The sequence below is a fragment of the Medicago sativa genome, chromosome 3 (genome assembly GCF_051527215.1).
Source record: "Medicago sativa cultivar Bolivia chromosome 3, Bolivia_mono, whole genome shotgun sequence".
NCBI lineage: Eukaryota > Viridiplantae > Streptophyta > Magnoliopsida > Fabales > Fabaceae > Medicago > Medicago sativa.
In genome coordinates, this window is record NC_140751.1 from 95,723,038 (window position 1) to 95,740,046 (window position 17,009).

A 17,009-nucleotide genomic window follows, 5' to 3' on the forward strand; every position below is an offset into this window, starting at 1 on the left:
TATAGAATCCGAACGCCTCATAAACACCCATTTTCAAGGGAAAAACAGTTCGGATTATATAATTCGAATTGTATCAGCACAAATTCTGAACATGTTTGTAACATGAATAGTCATTTTACGGACAATATTAATCATTATAACCCTCATTCATCTGTTTTGGGTCATTGTTAGTTGTTCTTAGTAAAAAAATCCGGTTTTCGGGCTACCTGATCGGATTGCTTCTTCCCCGGAAAAACAGGAAAAAAAATCAAGGATCAGGACTCCCCTAAAAGGGACTTCTTACAGGACTCCGCCCCTCAAAATCCCAAATTCCATCGTTTAGACCCATTTTTAAATTTTTTGATGGTATTTTTATATTTTTATGATTTTATTTGACAGGTTTTTAACATTTTTTACTTTGTTTTTTGGTTGTTTTTAAAAGCTAAATCAAAACTACTGAAATGTGAGAGATTTTGATTGCTGATTATATATAAGCATATTTCGGATTATAAAATCCGAATTAGTGAAAAATGATTTCGGATTTTAAAATCTGAAAACCTCAAGGACATTTTCGAAAAAATAACAGGGCGCTAGAGAAATGAGTAGAGTGGAAAAAGTGATAGTCTTGATTTTTTTTTTGACCTGCTTGATTTCAGTCCAGCCCATAAAAATTATGGACTAATGTTAGTCCGACAAACCCAACTCATCTTTAGCAATTCTACTTTTATTGAAACATTCCATGATCTTGATTGTCGCTACAAACTCACGCACAATAATGAGTCACTAAGCAGAGATGTCTTGTATATGTAAACGGGATCCCTGTCGAGACTGTCCCATTTGGTGGGATTTACAAGCGTGAAATTTTCTTCGTGGGGACTGAGATGGGGTCTTGGAGAGAAAGTTCCTTTGAGGGTAGTATAGGCCGGGGACGAGGATCGTAACCCTGCCCCGCGAGAGATCCAGTTCCTACGAAATTCATTAGAATACATTTTATATTTGTGTGCAAATATTTCATGTTATATTTATTTATCTTTTTGAACAATAGAATTTTAGTTATTTTTTCCCATGCTAATGGGGCTCCGCTGAAAACATGGAAATTTGTGAAGGATCGGGACGAGAAGAAAAACTCTCGAGATGGGGCGTAGAGAAATAGTCCTCGCTGCATTGACATCCTTAACTATATGCAGAGTCCGTCTAAGATTTTTTGTGCCCTGGGCGAAACAATAAAATCGCACCCTTTTAATTATTTCAATTTTTTCTTCGCATTTTTTGTTGCAAAATATTCATTTATAATCAAAATTCTCTAAAAATATATTTTCAACAGAAATAATTAAACTGATTTAAAAATAAATATATCTCTATAGTACTATAATTACTAAATAAAAGTAATAATTCTGGTGCCCCTTAAAAAATCGTGCCTTGTGCTGCCGCCCCTCCCGTCCATCCTTAGGATCACCCCTGACTATATGGAACCACCAAATGTGGAAGAAATTAATTTTTTATCCTACTAGTAGTAGTAATTAAGAAGCGTACGATTGATAGCCCTTATTCCGAAGATTGATAGCCCTCAACGTTTGAATGATTTTCGGCCTATATCTTTGGTTGGGTGTATTTATAAAATCTTGGCTAAGGTTCTTGCAAATAGGCTTCGAGCTGTAATTGGTTCTGTTATCTCAGAAGCTCAATCGGCTTTTATTAAAGGCCGTCAGATTCTTGATGGGATTTTAGTAGCAAATGAGGTTGTTGATGATGCTAAGAAACGTAAAAAGGAATTACTACTTTTCAAGGTTGATTTTGAGAAAGCGTACGATTCTATTGATTGGAATTACTTGGAGGAAGTGATGGTGAAAATGCGTTTTCCGACTCTTTGGCGAAAGTGGATTAAGGAGTGTGTGGGGTCGGCCACAGCTTCTGTGTTGGTTAATGGGTCGCCCACAGATGAATTTTCTTTGGGGAGGGGTTTAAGGCAAGGAGACCCTCTTTCACCCTTTTTGTTTCTTTTGGCGGCGGAAGGGTTACATGTGTTGATGGAAGCTTTTGTTGATAATAATCTTCTTGCTGGTTATAAGGTGGGTAACAATGATTCAGTGGTGGTGTCTCATCTTCAATTTGCAGATGACACTATTATTTTATGCGAAAAATCTTGGGCTAATATTAGAGGTTTGCGTGCCATTTTATTGCTCTTTGAAGATCTATCTGGTCTGAAGGTGAATTTTTCTAAGAGTCTTTTGGTTGGGGTTAACGTTGTTGGGTCGTGGCTATTGGAGGCGGCGACGGTGTTGAATTGCAAGACTGGTTCCATTCCATTTTTGTATCTTGGTTTGCCTATTGGAGGTCTGGCTAGTCGGTTGGATTTTTGGGAGCCTCTTATTCATAAAATTAATTCTAGATTGTCGGGTTGGAAGTCGAGACATTTGTCCTTGGGTGGTCGCTTGGTTCTTCTGAAGTCTGTCCTGTCATCATTGCCTGTTTATGCTCTTTCTTTTTTCAAGGCTCCGTCAGGTATTATTTCCTCTATCGAATCTATTTTAAATAATTTTTTTTGGGGGGGGAGTGTAGACCACAGAAAAATCATTTGGGTTGACTGGAATTCTATTTGTCGGAGTCAGGAGGTTGGAGGTTTGGGGGTTAGGAGAATTAAAGAGTTTAATTTAGCGTTGTTAGGGAAGTGGTGCTGGCGGGTGTTGGAGGAGAAGGAGAGTTTGTGGTTTAGAGTGTTAGCGGCGAGGAATGGGTTAGAATAAGGTCGGTTGTGTGATGGTGGTCGCAATAGTTCTGGATGGTGGCGGAATATATCGATCTTGAGATCGGAAGGATGGTTTCATAGTAATGTCAAACGTTCTTTGGGTGATGGTAAAAATACGAAGTTTTGGTCTGATGTTTGGGTGGGAGACGTGTCATTGCGGGTTAGATTTAGTAGGTTGTATGAGTTGTCGTTATTAAAGGGGGCATCAGTGGATGCGATGAGAACATTAGGGTGGGGAGCGGATGGTGAGGCGTGGAGGTGGAGGCGTAGGTTGTTTGTGTGGGAGGAGGAGTCGGTGGGAGAGCTGATTTTTTTACTTCAGAATGTGTCTTTACAGGTTAACAGAGAAGATAAATGGACGTGGCAGGCGGACTCTTCCTTTAGCTATACAGTTCGCAGTGCATATAACTCTATTATGGCTCAAACATCTCTTGATAATGCGGGGACATATTCGTTCATTTGGCATAAGGATGTTCCGTTAAAAGTGTTGTTGTTTGTTTGGCGTTTGTTACGTGATCGGCTTCCCACTAAAAATAATTTATATAAGCGCCAGGTGTAAGAGTTAACTTAAAATCAGGTTCAGAAATCAGGAGCAACGTGCCACGATTGGAAGCAACGTGCCACGATGGGTTGAAAGCAGATCCTGATGCAAGCACTGGAAAAATGGTGCCACGATGGAATCGTAACGTGGCACGATGGTACGCTGAAGGAAATAATGAAAACGTATTTTCAGTGCAGATTTGTTCCATATTTTAAGGGTTACTTTTACTATTAATATAAACCTTGTATCAGATGAAATGTAGAGTAGAAAAACAGGGTTTAGAAGCCAACATAAAAACTAGGGTTTATAGAGAATTCTCTTGGCAACAACACTAGGGTTGGGTTTGTTTTCGATTCACCTTGAACAAAGCACTATTAGGATTGAGTCTCTTGGTCACAGGAAGAGGCTGAGATTTTGGGTAGAATTAGGTTTGAAGACTGATTCTTGTAACCCTCTGACATCTCTTTGTAAAGAAACTCATATCATTATAGTGGAACGGAGAGCTGCTCTCTCCCCCAGAGTAGGTCATCATTAGACCGAACTGGGTAAACAGATTCTCGTGTTCTCTCTCTCTCTCTCTCTCTCTCTCCTCTCTTGCTGTTTTATTTTGTTTGTTTTATTTTTGTCATCCACTTCAATTGATTGCTTGGTATTAATTTGCTCCACACATCAAGTTTTTATTGGTGTGGTTTTCACAACGAATCCGCAACAATTGGCGCCCACCGTGGGGCAACGGTCAAATCAATAACCAGGTATCATGGGTTCGAAGTGGGATATTGAAAAGTTTACCTGTAACACCCCGTTTTCCCGAAATAAAAATTTCTTAATAAAAATCAGAGTAATTCAATGTAAACGGAATGTCACATTCTTTTCTTAAAAATCATTTCTTAATAAAAATCAGAGTAATTCAATGTAAACGGAATGTCACATTCTTTTCTTAAAAATCATAAGCTGAATAATAAATAGTAATCCTTCAAAATCCAATAATGTAATATTTAAAACTTTGCAGCAGAATAGTTTCAACATCTTAAATAATCTTTGGCACAAGGGCCTCAACATAAAATCTCATAAAATCTTAGTTCAATAATAGTTCATGAAAATCTTCTTAAAATAATACGTAAGGAACAGAAAACAACAACTAAATTCCCATCCCGTTACGTATCAGAGCATCCTAGACACGATGTGAGGAGTCTACTCACGAACACAGCTAGCCTTTATTACCTGCACATTACCCACGGTCGAGGCAACATATACGCAGAAGGGATGAGATTTCTCAAACAATGATATTTAAGCATATAAATCATAAACTACACTTAACAACCTAGACATCATATAATTCAATAATTATATCTAACATCTTAAACTTCATTAACTAGCATCATTAATCTTCCTACATTAGTCATATACTTCATCTTATATCATCTTAATCATAGCATCATATATCATCTTAATCATAGACATAAACATCATCATATAACATCAGTTATTAATCATAAACATCATCATACATCATCAAATAATAATCACAAACATCATCACATATATTAATTACAAACATCATCACATATATTTAATCACAAACATCATCACATATATTAATCATCGACATCATCACATATATTAGTTACAAACATCATCACATGTCGTCAAATATTAATCATAAACATCATAGCATTATCAAACATAGCATTATCATAACAACTTCATAATCAATCATCAACATCAACTTCGTATTCAACTTATAACTCAATCTTAACAACTTGACATCTTAACCTCTTAACAACTCGACATCTTAACCTCTTAACAACTCGACTCGACTATGCAACTTCAACTTCTTAAAATCATCTTAAATCATCTTGATATGCAAATGCATGTGGTACCAATCAGGGCATCAAGCCCCCAACATATTTGAGCGTAAATAGGCTCTTCAACAAGTGAGCATAAAGCTGCCGGGCATCAAGCCCCCAACGTAGTTTGAGCATAAAGCTGCCGGGCATCAAGCCCCCAACATGAATGAGTATGCATGAACTCAACATCTTAACAACTTACAACTTGAACTTCTTGAACAACTTATATGATTCCAATAATTTGGACGACTTCTTATGACTTCACAACTTAGACTGACACTTACAACTCAAATAAGATCAACAACAACATATAAATAATTCATATCATATCAACATCATAATACAACATCATCAAATATCACATCCTTAAATAACAAATCTTAAAAGCACACATATTCAAATAGCACATCTTTATATAGCACATCTTTAAATCACATATCTTAAAATATCACATCTTTATATAGCACATCTTTAAATCACATATCGTAAAATATCACCTCTTTATATAGAACATCTTTAAATCACATATCTTAAAATATCACATCTTTATATAGCACATCTTTAAATCACATATCGTAAAATATCACCTCTTTATATAACACATCTTTAAATCACATATCTTAAAATATCACCTCTTTATATAGCACATCTTTAAATCACATATCTTAAAATATAATACATCAATATTCATCATCAATTAATTCATCATTATCCAAGAATTATATAATAAATAATAATAACTATTTATCACTATTATTATAAAATTATGAGAAGTCACACATTACTAATTGACATAATAAATCATAATTCTCAAATCTTACAAACTAATCCTACAACATGTTAATTGCAATCTAATGATATACATACTTAATATTAGTGAAAGATAGTCTCACCCTTACCTTATACGCTTCCCTTCCTAAGCCAAAGCTCTATACCTCAAGTTTGCAGCTACGGTGCTAGTACAATTCTTCACACTCCAGTAATTATTTTGAAGATTGAACCAAGTGGTGGAGGCATATGAATCTAAATGGTATAAACAATGTGTAAACTCAATGGAAAAAGGCGTGAGTTTGCTGATATGGGAGGGAGGCTATATACTTCTTATTGGAAATAATTGATGGAAATTTGTAATAGATAAAGATGTCTCACATGGACCCATAAGGAAGCAAAGCCCGGGAATTAAGCAAGGAAATAAGCATATAATGGGAAACATGTTTTCTCTTGCGGTCCCACTTATAACATAAGATAGATAGATATTTTCCCCTTTCTTCTCTTCTTCTCTTTCTCTCACGTGTTTTCTTTCTTTTCCTCTCTTTCTCCTATTCTTTCTTTCTTATATATTCCTTCATTCCTTTCTTTTCTTCTCTTTCCTCTCTTATTCTTCTATTCTTTCCCGTGACTTCTTTCCTTCTTTTCCTACCTCTCCTTATTATATTCTATTATAATAAAGTCCACTCACAAAAGGGTTACTCACTTAACGGTAAAATAATAATAATAATGGTCACTTACCGGCTCACAACTAATTAGAAATATTACTACTCACTCAGCTTAGTAAAATGTCTAATTATCTAACACCGAATTCTAATAATCCCAAACAAAATACACACAGAGACAATTATTCACATATGAGCACATACAACACGTAACGATTATTCAAATAAATTATACAAAAAGACACTAAACTCGATAAAATAAATAATTAATAAAATAGGGCGTTACAACTCTCCCCAACTTAGAAGAATTTCGTCCTCGAAATTCAGAGCACATTAGAAAATGAATTTAATTATTGCTTAAATATCTTAAACCATATATAAAAAAAATAGAAACTTCAAACAATACACAAAAAAAAAAAAAAAAAATCACAGGAAAATAAAACTCTACTTCTCCGCTGCGCACTCTGATAACAAATTAGTATGACAATTTTTTTTTTTTTTTTTTTCGATCATAGAATAAAATTTTAGTATAACACCAATAATTAAATAGTTCCCAAGAATGAAGGTTTTACATCAAATAAGAAATTAATTGATAGAAATTTAAAAATACCTTCGCCGAATAGAAAATTTCCTTCATTTTAAAAATAAAACAACACATAAGCAAGTAGTATGCACACAACATACAAGACACATAATCATGCATCTTTTCAGATTTTCAAATGAGCCACAGTCACAAATATGTTTAGCATATAAGATATACAAATTTTAATTTAGTTCAAGCTCAACCATCGCAACTTTCACATTTTTTTTTTATTTAATCACAATGTGCTATCATTTTAATACCACATCTTCCAATCCAACACCTTTATTTAAACCAAACTTAAAATAACATCATTTCCAATACCTCTACTATCACAAATCATAAGTCCTGATATTTTCTACCAACTAATCCACGCAAGCTTTAGCTTAATAAGAAATATGTTAACTTAAAAAAAAAATTTCACTTCCTACAAATATTTCAGTATCTTTCACAAACACAAATAAAAAAAATAGTGCCATCACAAGTAAAGAAAACTCACATATAGAAAATCAGAATGCACCACGATAAAACATATATCTATTAGAGAGAAAACATAAGATTCTTCCAAAATTTAACACTCCAAAAGTAAGAGTCTTAACAGCACAAAAGAGTGAACACTATTTCTTATTGAAAAATAAGAGTCTTAACATTTTTTTTTTTTTTTTTTTCAGCAAAACACTTCAACGACGTTAAGCAACAATTTAATAGGAACAACAAAACAGATAATAAATTAAATAGTAAGAAGGAGGACAAAAACATACAGACCCTTAAGTTGAAGAAAATATAGAAAATGGCAAGCTTTAGTGACAATCATGGTAATTATTTTAAACGAGATCCAAAATACACTTATGATTAAAGAAGGCTAGTCAGCTAAACATGATCACAAAATAAAACATAACCATTAATTAGAAAACACAACGACAATATTCAAACGTCACACGACACGACGACTCATCTATTTGGCCGGACGGACCGACCTGCTCTGATACCAATTGTAACACCCCGTTTTCCCGAAATAAAAATTTCTTAATAAAAATCAGAGTAATTCAATGTAAACGGAATGTCACATTCTTTTCTTAAAAATCATTTCTTAATAAAAATCAGAGTAATTCAATGTAAACGGAATGTCACATTCTTTTCTTAAAAATCATAAGCTGAATAATAAATAGTAATCCTTCAAAATCCAATAATGTAATATTTAAAACTTTGCAGCAGAATAGTTTCAACATCTTAAATAATCTTTGGCACAAGGGCCTCAACATAAAATCTCATAAAATCTTAGTTCAATAATAGTTCATGAAAATCTTCTTAAAATAATACGTAAGGAACAGAAAACAACAACTAAATTCCCATCCCGTTACGTATCAGAGCATCCTAGACACGATGTGAGGAGTCTACTCACGAACACAGCTAGCCTTTATTACCTGCACATTACCCACGGTCGAGGCAACATATACGCAGAAGGGATGAGATTTCTCAAACAATGATATTTAAGCATATAAATCATAAACTACACTTAACAACCTAGACATCATATAATTCAATAATTATATCTAACATCTTAAACTTCATTAACTAGCATCATTAATCTTCCTACATTAGTCATATACTTCATCTTATATCATCTTAATCATAGCATCATATATCATCTTAATCATAGACATAAACATCATCATATAACATCAGTTATTAATCATAAACATCATCATACATCATCAAATAATAATCACAAACATCATCACATATATTAATTACAAACATCATCACATATATTTAATCACAAACATCATCACATATATTAATCATCGACATCATCACATATATTAGTTACAAACATCATCACATGTCGTCAAATATTAATCATAAACATCATAGCATTATCAAACATAGCATTATCATAACAACTTCATAATCAATCATCAACATCAACTTCGTATTCAACTTATAACTCAATCTTAACAACTTGACATCTTAACCTCTTAACAACTCGACATCTTAACCTCTTAACAACTCGACTCGACTATGCAACTTCAACTTCTTAAAATCATCTTAAATCATCTTGATATGCAAATGCATGTGGTACCAATCAGGGCATCAAGCCCCCAACATATTTGAGCGTAAATAGGCTCTTCAACAAGTGAGCATAAAGCTGCCGGGCATCAAGCCCCCAACGTAGTTTGAGCATAAAGCTGCCGGGCATCAAGCCCCCAACATGAATGAGTATGCATGAACTCAACATCTTAACAACTTACAACTTGAACTTCTTGAACAACTTATATGATTCCAATAATTTGGACGACTTCTTATGACTTCACAACTTAGACTGACACTTACAACTCAAATAAGATCAACAACAACATATAAATAATTCATATCATATCAACATCATAATACAACATCATCAAATATCACATCCTTAAATAACAAATCTTAAAAGCACACATATTCAAATAGCACATCTTTATATAGCACATCTTTAAATCACATATCTTAAAATATCACATCTTTATATAGCACATCTTTAAATCACATATCGTAAAATATCACCTCTTTATATAGAACATCTTTAAATCACATATCTTAAAATATCACATCTTTATATAGCACATCTTTAAATCACATATCGTAAAATATCACCTCTTTATATAACACATCTTTAAATCACATATCTTAAAATATCACCTCTTTATATAGCACATCTTTAAATCACATATCTTAAAATATAATACATCAATATTCATCATCAATTAATTCATCATTATCCAAGAATTATATAATAAATAATAATAACTATTTATCACTATTATTATAAAATTATGAGAAGTCACACATTACTAATTGACATAATAAATCATAATTCTCAAATCTTACAAACTAATCCTACAACATGTTAATTGCAATCTAATGATATACATACTTAATATTAGTGAAAGATAGTCTCACCCTTACCTTATACGCTTCCCTTCCTAAGCCAAAGCTCTATACCTCAAGTTTGCAGCTACGGTGCTAGTACAATTCTTCACACTCCAGTAATTATTTTGAAGATTGAACCAAGTGGTGGAGGCATATGAATCTAAATGGTATAAACAATGTGTAAACTCAATGGAAAAAGGCGTGAGTTTGCTGATATGGGAGGGAGGCTATATACTTCTTATTGGAAATAATTGATGGAAATTTGTAATAGATAAAGATGTCTCACATGGACCCATAAGGAAGCAAAGCCCGGGAATTAAGCAAGGAAATAAGCATATAATGGGAAACATGTTTTCTCTTGCGGTCCCACTTATAACATAAGATAGATAGATATTTTCCCCTTTTTCTTCTCTTCTTCTCTTTCTCTCACGTGTTTTCTTTCTTTTCCTCTCTTTCTCCTATTCTTTCTTTCTTATATATTCCTTCATTCCTTTCTTTTCTTCTCTTTCCTCTCTTATTCTTCTATTCTTTCCCGTGACTTCTTTCCTTCTTTTCCTACCTCTCCTTATTATATTCTATTATAATAAAGTCCACTCACAAAAGGGTTACTCACTTAACGGTAAAATAATAATAATAATGGTCACTTACCGGCTCACAACTAATTAGAAATATTACTACTCACTCAGCTTAGTAAAATGTCTAATTATCTAACACCGAATTCTAATAATCCCAAACAAAATACACACAGAGACAATTATTCACATATGAGCACATACAACACGTAACGATTATTCAAATAAATTATACAAAAAGACACTAAACTCGATAAAATAAATAATTAATAAAATAGGGCGTTACATTACCGGTAGTAACGACTTCGGGTTGTGGAAGGTAAAGATGAGGGCAATTCTAATTCAACAAAAGTGTGTTGAAGCATTGAAGGGAGAAGCACAGATGCCTGCGCATCTGACACCTGTAGAGAAGACGGAGATGAATGATAAAGCGGTCAGTGCTATCATTCTGTGTCTTGGTGATAAGGTGTTGAGAGAGGTAGCAAGGGAGACTACTGCTGTGTCTATGTGGAATAAACTTGATTCATTGTACATGACCAAGTCCTTGGCACATAGACAATGTCTGAAACAACAACTCTACTTTTACCGAATGGTGGAGTCAAAACCTATAATGGAGCAACTGACGGAATTCAATAAGATTATTGATGATTTGGCGAACATAGATGTAAATCTGGATGACGAGGATAAAGCCTTACACCTACTGTGTGCTTTACCTAAGTCCTTTGAGAATTTCAAGGATACAATGCTTTATGGCAAAGAAGGCACTATCACTTTGGAGGAAGTTCAAGCAGCTTTGAGAACCAAAGAGTTAACCAAGTTCAAAGAGTTGAAGGTTGATGATAGTGGAGAAGGCTTGAATGTCTCAAGGGGGAGAAGTGAAAACAGAGGAAAGGGGAAAGGCAAGAATTCCAGATCAAAGTCTAGGTCAAAGGGTGGTGATAATAAAACAAAGTACAAATGTTTTATTTGTCACAACTATGGTCACTTCAAGAAGGATTGTCCGGAGAGAAAGGGCAATGGAAGTGGTAATCCATCCGTTCAGATTGCAAGTGAAGAGGAAGGTTATGAGAGTGCTGGAGCACTAACTGTGACAAGTTGGGAACCTGAAAAGGGCTGGCTCTTGGACTCTGGATGCTCTTATCACATCTGTCCGAGAAAGGAGTACTTTGAAACATTGGAGCTGAAAGAAGGTGGAGTTGTTCGCCTTGGTAACAATAAGGCTTGCAAGATTCAAGGTAGGGGTACTATCCGTCTCAAAATGTTTGATGACCGTGATTTCCTTTTGAAGGATGTGAGGTATATTCCTGAACTTAAGAGAAATTTAATATCTATAAGCATGTTTGATGGTCTAGGATATTGTACTAGAATTGAACGTGGTATGATGAGAATTTCTCATGGTGCATTAGTTATAGCTAAAGGGTCTAAAATACATGGTTTATATATTTTAGATGGTTCCACTGTTATAGGTCATGCATCGGTTGCTAGTGTAGACACTCTGGACATAACTAAACTGTGGCATTTGAGGTTAGGTCATGTCAGTGAGAGGGGTTTAGTTGAGCTAGCTAAACAAGGTTTGCTAGGGAATGGAAAATTGAACAAACTAGATTTCTGTGATAATTGCACATTAGGCAAACAACACAAGGTGAAGTTTGGGGTGGGTGTGCATAAATCTAGTAGGCCTTTTGAGTATGTTCATTCGGATCTTTGGGGTCCAGCATCAGTTAAAACTCATGGGGGAGGTTCATATTTCATGTCTATTATTGATGATTTTTCTAGAAGGGTATGGGTATACATTCTGAAGAATAAAAGTGACGCTTTTGAAAAATTTAAAGAATGACATACACTTATAGAAAATCAGATTGGAACTAAACTGAAAGTGTTGAGAACTGACAATGGCCTGGAGTTTGTTTCAGAGCAGTTTAATGAGTTTTGCAGGAAAAGAGGTATAAAGAGGCATAGAACCGTGGCATACACACCTCAACAGAATGGTCTTGCTGAAAGAATGAACAGGACCTTGTTGGAGCGTGTGAGGTGTATGCTGTTGGGAGCTGGATTGTCCAAGAGTTTCTGGGGAGAAGCTGTTAGTACTGCAACATATTTGATTAACAGATGTCCATCAACAGGGATAGATCTCAAGACACCTATGGAGGTTTGGAGTGGGAGACCGGCAGACTACTCTAATTTGAAAGTTTTTGGAGCTTTAGCATTTGCTCATGTGAGACAAGACAAACTTGATGCTAGAGCTGTGAAGTGTATTTTCATGGGTTATCCTGAAGGTGTGAAAGGTTACAGACTGTGGAAGATGGAACCTGGAGGATCAAAATTTATTATAAGCAGGGATGTTACTTTTGACGAGACCCGCATGGGGATGAAGTGCAAAGACCTGGATACAAGCTCAGAAACGGGGGTAGAGAAAATTCAGTTTGAGGTGGAGCCTACCACTGATGAAAGGGAAGGGGAGGATCAGACTCCAGTACCTGATGAGAGTGAAGGCCAAGAAACAATTGATCCTGACTATCAGCTAGCAAGAGATAGGATAAGGAGACAAATTAATCCACCTATAAGATACGGTTATGCTGACCTCATATGTTATGCTTTGAATGCAGCTAAAGAATTGCAAGACTCGGAACCAAAGAACTTCAGGGAAGCATTAGAAAGCAATGAAAGCAAGGACTGGCTGAAGGCAATGAATGAGGAAATACTTTCATTGGAAAAGAACCAGACTTGGAAACTTGTTTCATTACCTAAGAATCAAAGGGTAGTGGGAAGCAAGTGGGTGTTTAAGAAGAAAGAAGGTATACCAGGGGTCGAAGCACCAAGGTATAAGGCAAGACTTGTAGCAAAGGGTTTTACTCAGGTGGAAGGGATGGATTACAATGAAATCTTTTCACCGGTGGTAAAACATTGTTCTATAAGGGTACTTATGGCGATTGTTAACATGTATGATCTTGAGTTAGAACAAATGGATGTGAAGACCGCATTTCTACATGGAGAGTTGGAAGAAACTATCTATATGCAACAACCAGAAGGTTTCGTAGAAGATGATTCAAAAGTATGTCTGTTGAAGAAATCTCTGTATGGGTTGAAGCAAAGTCCAAGGCAGTGGTATCGTCGGTTTGATGAGTTCCTAGTAAAGGCTGGTTTTGTGAGAAGCAACTATGATAGTTGTGTTTACATGATGAGGAGGAATGAGAAAGTCATTCTCTACCTTCTCTTTTATGTAGATGATATTCTTATGGCAAGTTCTGACATGCAAGAGATTCAGAAGCTCAAGAAAAGATTGAATGATGAATTTGAGATGAAAGATCTTGGTAATGCAAAGAGGATACTTGGTATGGATATCATAAGGGACCGAAACAAAGGTGAGCTATTCTTATCTCAGCAAGGGTACTTGAGGAAAGTGGTGGAGCGGTTCAGAATGAGAGATTCTAAGGTCGTTGGCACTCCTCTTGGTCATCACACAAAGTTGTCAATAAAGCAGTGTCCTCAATCCGATGAAGAGAAAAGCAAGATGGAGGGTACTCCCTATGCAAGTGGGGTTGGAAGCATCATGTATGGTATGGTTTGTAGTAGACCGGACTTATCCTATGCAATAAGTGTGATAAGTCGGTTTATGGCAAATCCGGGTCAAGTGCACTGGCAAGCTTTGAAGTGGGTTCTGAGATATTTGAATGGGACTTTGAAAGGTGGTCTGAAGTATACAAGGTCACAACCAGGAAGGGATGCTTTGGAAGGATATGTGGATGCAGACTATGCAGGTAATGTAGACACTAGAAAATCCCTATCAGGTTTTGTGTTTACTTTGTTCGATACAGCGGTAACTTGGAAGGCAAATCAACAATCAGTTGTAGCTCTTTCAACAACTCAAGCAGAGTACATAGCCCTTGTTGAAGGGGTCAAGGAAGCCATATGGTTGAAAGGTATGATTGGAGAAATTAGGATTAGTCAAGGGTGTGTGAAGATACATTGTGATAGCCAAAGTGCCATTCATTTGGCAAATCATCAGGTCTATCATGAAAGAACAAAACACATTGACATTCGTTTGCACTTTGTTAGAGACATGATTGAGACAAAGGAGATCATGGTGGAGAAAGTGGCATCGGAAGAAAATCCAGCAGACATGTTCACCAAATCATTACCAAGATCAAGATTCAAGCATTGCTTGGACTTGATTAACTTCATTGAAGAATAGATGAAGGTTGGAGAGAGCAGCAAGGTGATTGATGGTTAAATTGGCATCATCACTGATTTGAAGTCAAGGTGGAGAATTGTAAGAGTTAACTTAAAATCAGGTTCAGAAATCAGGAGCAACGTGCCACGATTGGAAGCAACGTGCCACGATGGGTTGAAAGCAGATCCTGATGCAAGCACTGGAAAAATCGTGCCACGATGGAATCGTAACGTGGCACGATGGTACGCTGAAGGAAATAAAGAAAACGTATTTTCAGTGCAGATTTGTTCCATATTTTAAGGGTTACTTTTACTATTAATATAAACCTTGTATCAGATGAAATGTAGAGTAGAAAAATAGGGTTTAGAAGCCAACATAAAAACTAGGGTTTATAGAGAATTCTCTTGGCAACAACACTAGGGTTGGGTTTGTTTTCGATTCACCTTGAACAAAGCACTATTAGGATTGAGTCTCTTGGTCACGGGAAGAGGCCGGGATTTTGGGTAGAATTAGGTTTGAAGACTGATTCTTGTAACCCTCTGACATCTCTTTGTAAAGAAACTCATATCATTATAGTGGAACGGAGAGCTGCTCTCTCCCCCAGAGTAGGTCATCATTAGACCGAACTGGGTAAACAGATTCTCGTGTTCTCTCTCTCTCTCCTCTCTTGCTGTTTTATTTTGTTTGTTTTATTTTTGTCATCCGCTTCAATTGATTGCTTGGTATTAATTTGCTCCACACATCAAGTTTTTATTGGTGTGGTTTTCACAACGAATCCGCAACACCAGGTTTTACATTTTGATGATCAAATTTGTGTGGGTGGTTGTGGATTGATTGAAACATCCACTCATTTATTTTTACATTGCTATCATTTTGGCTCGGTGTGGAATCATATTCTAAGGTGGCTTGGGATTAGTACAGCTATGCTTAATGATGTTTCAGGTCATTTTTCTCAATTTTATCACTTGGGTGGTGTATCCAGGTCGAGGCAATTTATTTTACAGATTATTTGGATTGCGTCAGTTTGGGAAATATGGAAGGAAAGAAATAACAGAATTTTTAAGGCTCAAGAAAGCTCAATTATGCAGGTGGTAGATAGGATTAAGTTTCTAACTTTCAAGTGGTTGAAGGTGAAATTCATTAATATTTCCCTCAACTACCATGTTTGGTGGCTTAGTCCGTTCACTACTTTAGGCATTGGCTAGTTTTCTTCTTGTTTTCGGTGGATTTGTGGTGCAGCCTGTGTTTTGTAATTATTGTCTATACTCTGTTTTAACTTTTAGGTTTTTATTCCTTAGCTTATCTTGTGCTAGGAAGGCCTAAGTTGTGTTAATATATTTCATTTTAGTCTCTTCAAAAAAAAATTAAGAAGCGTACATCAGACATAGAATTTGTTTGGTGTACTGGCGAATAATATGAACTATATTATTCCTTTGGGACAAAAACTACTATCGTGCCTTTTATAGAAAAGAAATTCAAAAGTTTTACTGAAAATGACATCGGCAAGTAAGATGAATTATTTGTGATTGCCAGGCAAAAGGATTAGGACAAGGGAAGGTTAACTATTTTGTGCAAGAAAAACCGGGGTGGTGTTTTCCACTGAAATATGTCATTTTATATTTTTGACGGTGCTAAAATATGACATTATTTTCTTTAACTTTTACCTATATATTGCTCAAAAAAAAAAAAAAACTTTTACCTATATATTTTTCTGTCAAAAAAATACAATATATTTTTCAATATTATATCATGTATGTTCTATCTCTAAATCTATGTTTTTCACTACCAAAAAAAATCTATGTTTTCATGAATTTTTTTTTATCATTAAATATAAATCCTATTTTAAATTAGTCAACATCACAACTGAACTCTTACGGATTCAATAGTTTTTTTTTAAGGAATATACGACAATAGTTTTTTTTTTTTTTTTTTAAGGAATATGCGACAATAGTTGAAAGTGATGTATGACACTTTTACTAATCAAAATTTCTGAAGCCTATCCTATCTATGAGGAGACAAAATTGATTTAAAAGGAGTAGGATCTATGAAGCTCAGATCCATGATACGATATGGATACGATACAATTTTTTTTTTAAATTCAAGATACGATATGGCTGTGATACTTTAATAAAAAATTAAATTTAATTCTGAATCCTATCCTATCTTTGAGGAGACAAAATTGATTTAAAAGGAGTAGGATCTATGAAGCACAGATCCATGATACGAT

The 17,009-nt window shown here is 35.1% G+C and overlaps 1 long non-coding RNA gene across 1 annotated transcript; it reads right to left on the reverse strand.

The window, feature by feature from the left end:
* Nucleotides 1-4,232: 4,232 nt before the first annotated feature.
* LOC146942353 (uncharacterized) lies at nucleotides 4,233-6,198 on the reverse strand. The gene is made up of 2 exons (XR_015032659.1): nucleotides 6,013-6,198; nucleotides 4,233-4,487 (listed from the first exon to the last, which is right to left on the reverse strand). It is a non-coding gene; the product is annotated as an uncharacterized LOC146942353 (long non-coding RNA).
* Nucleotides 6,199-17,009: the final 10,811 nt, after the last annotated feature.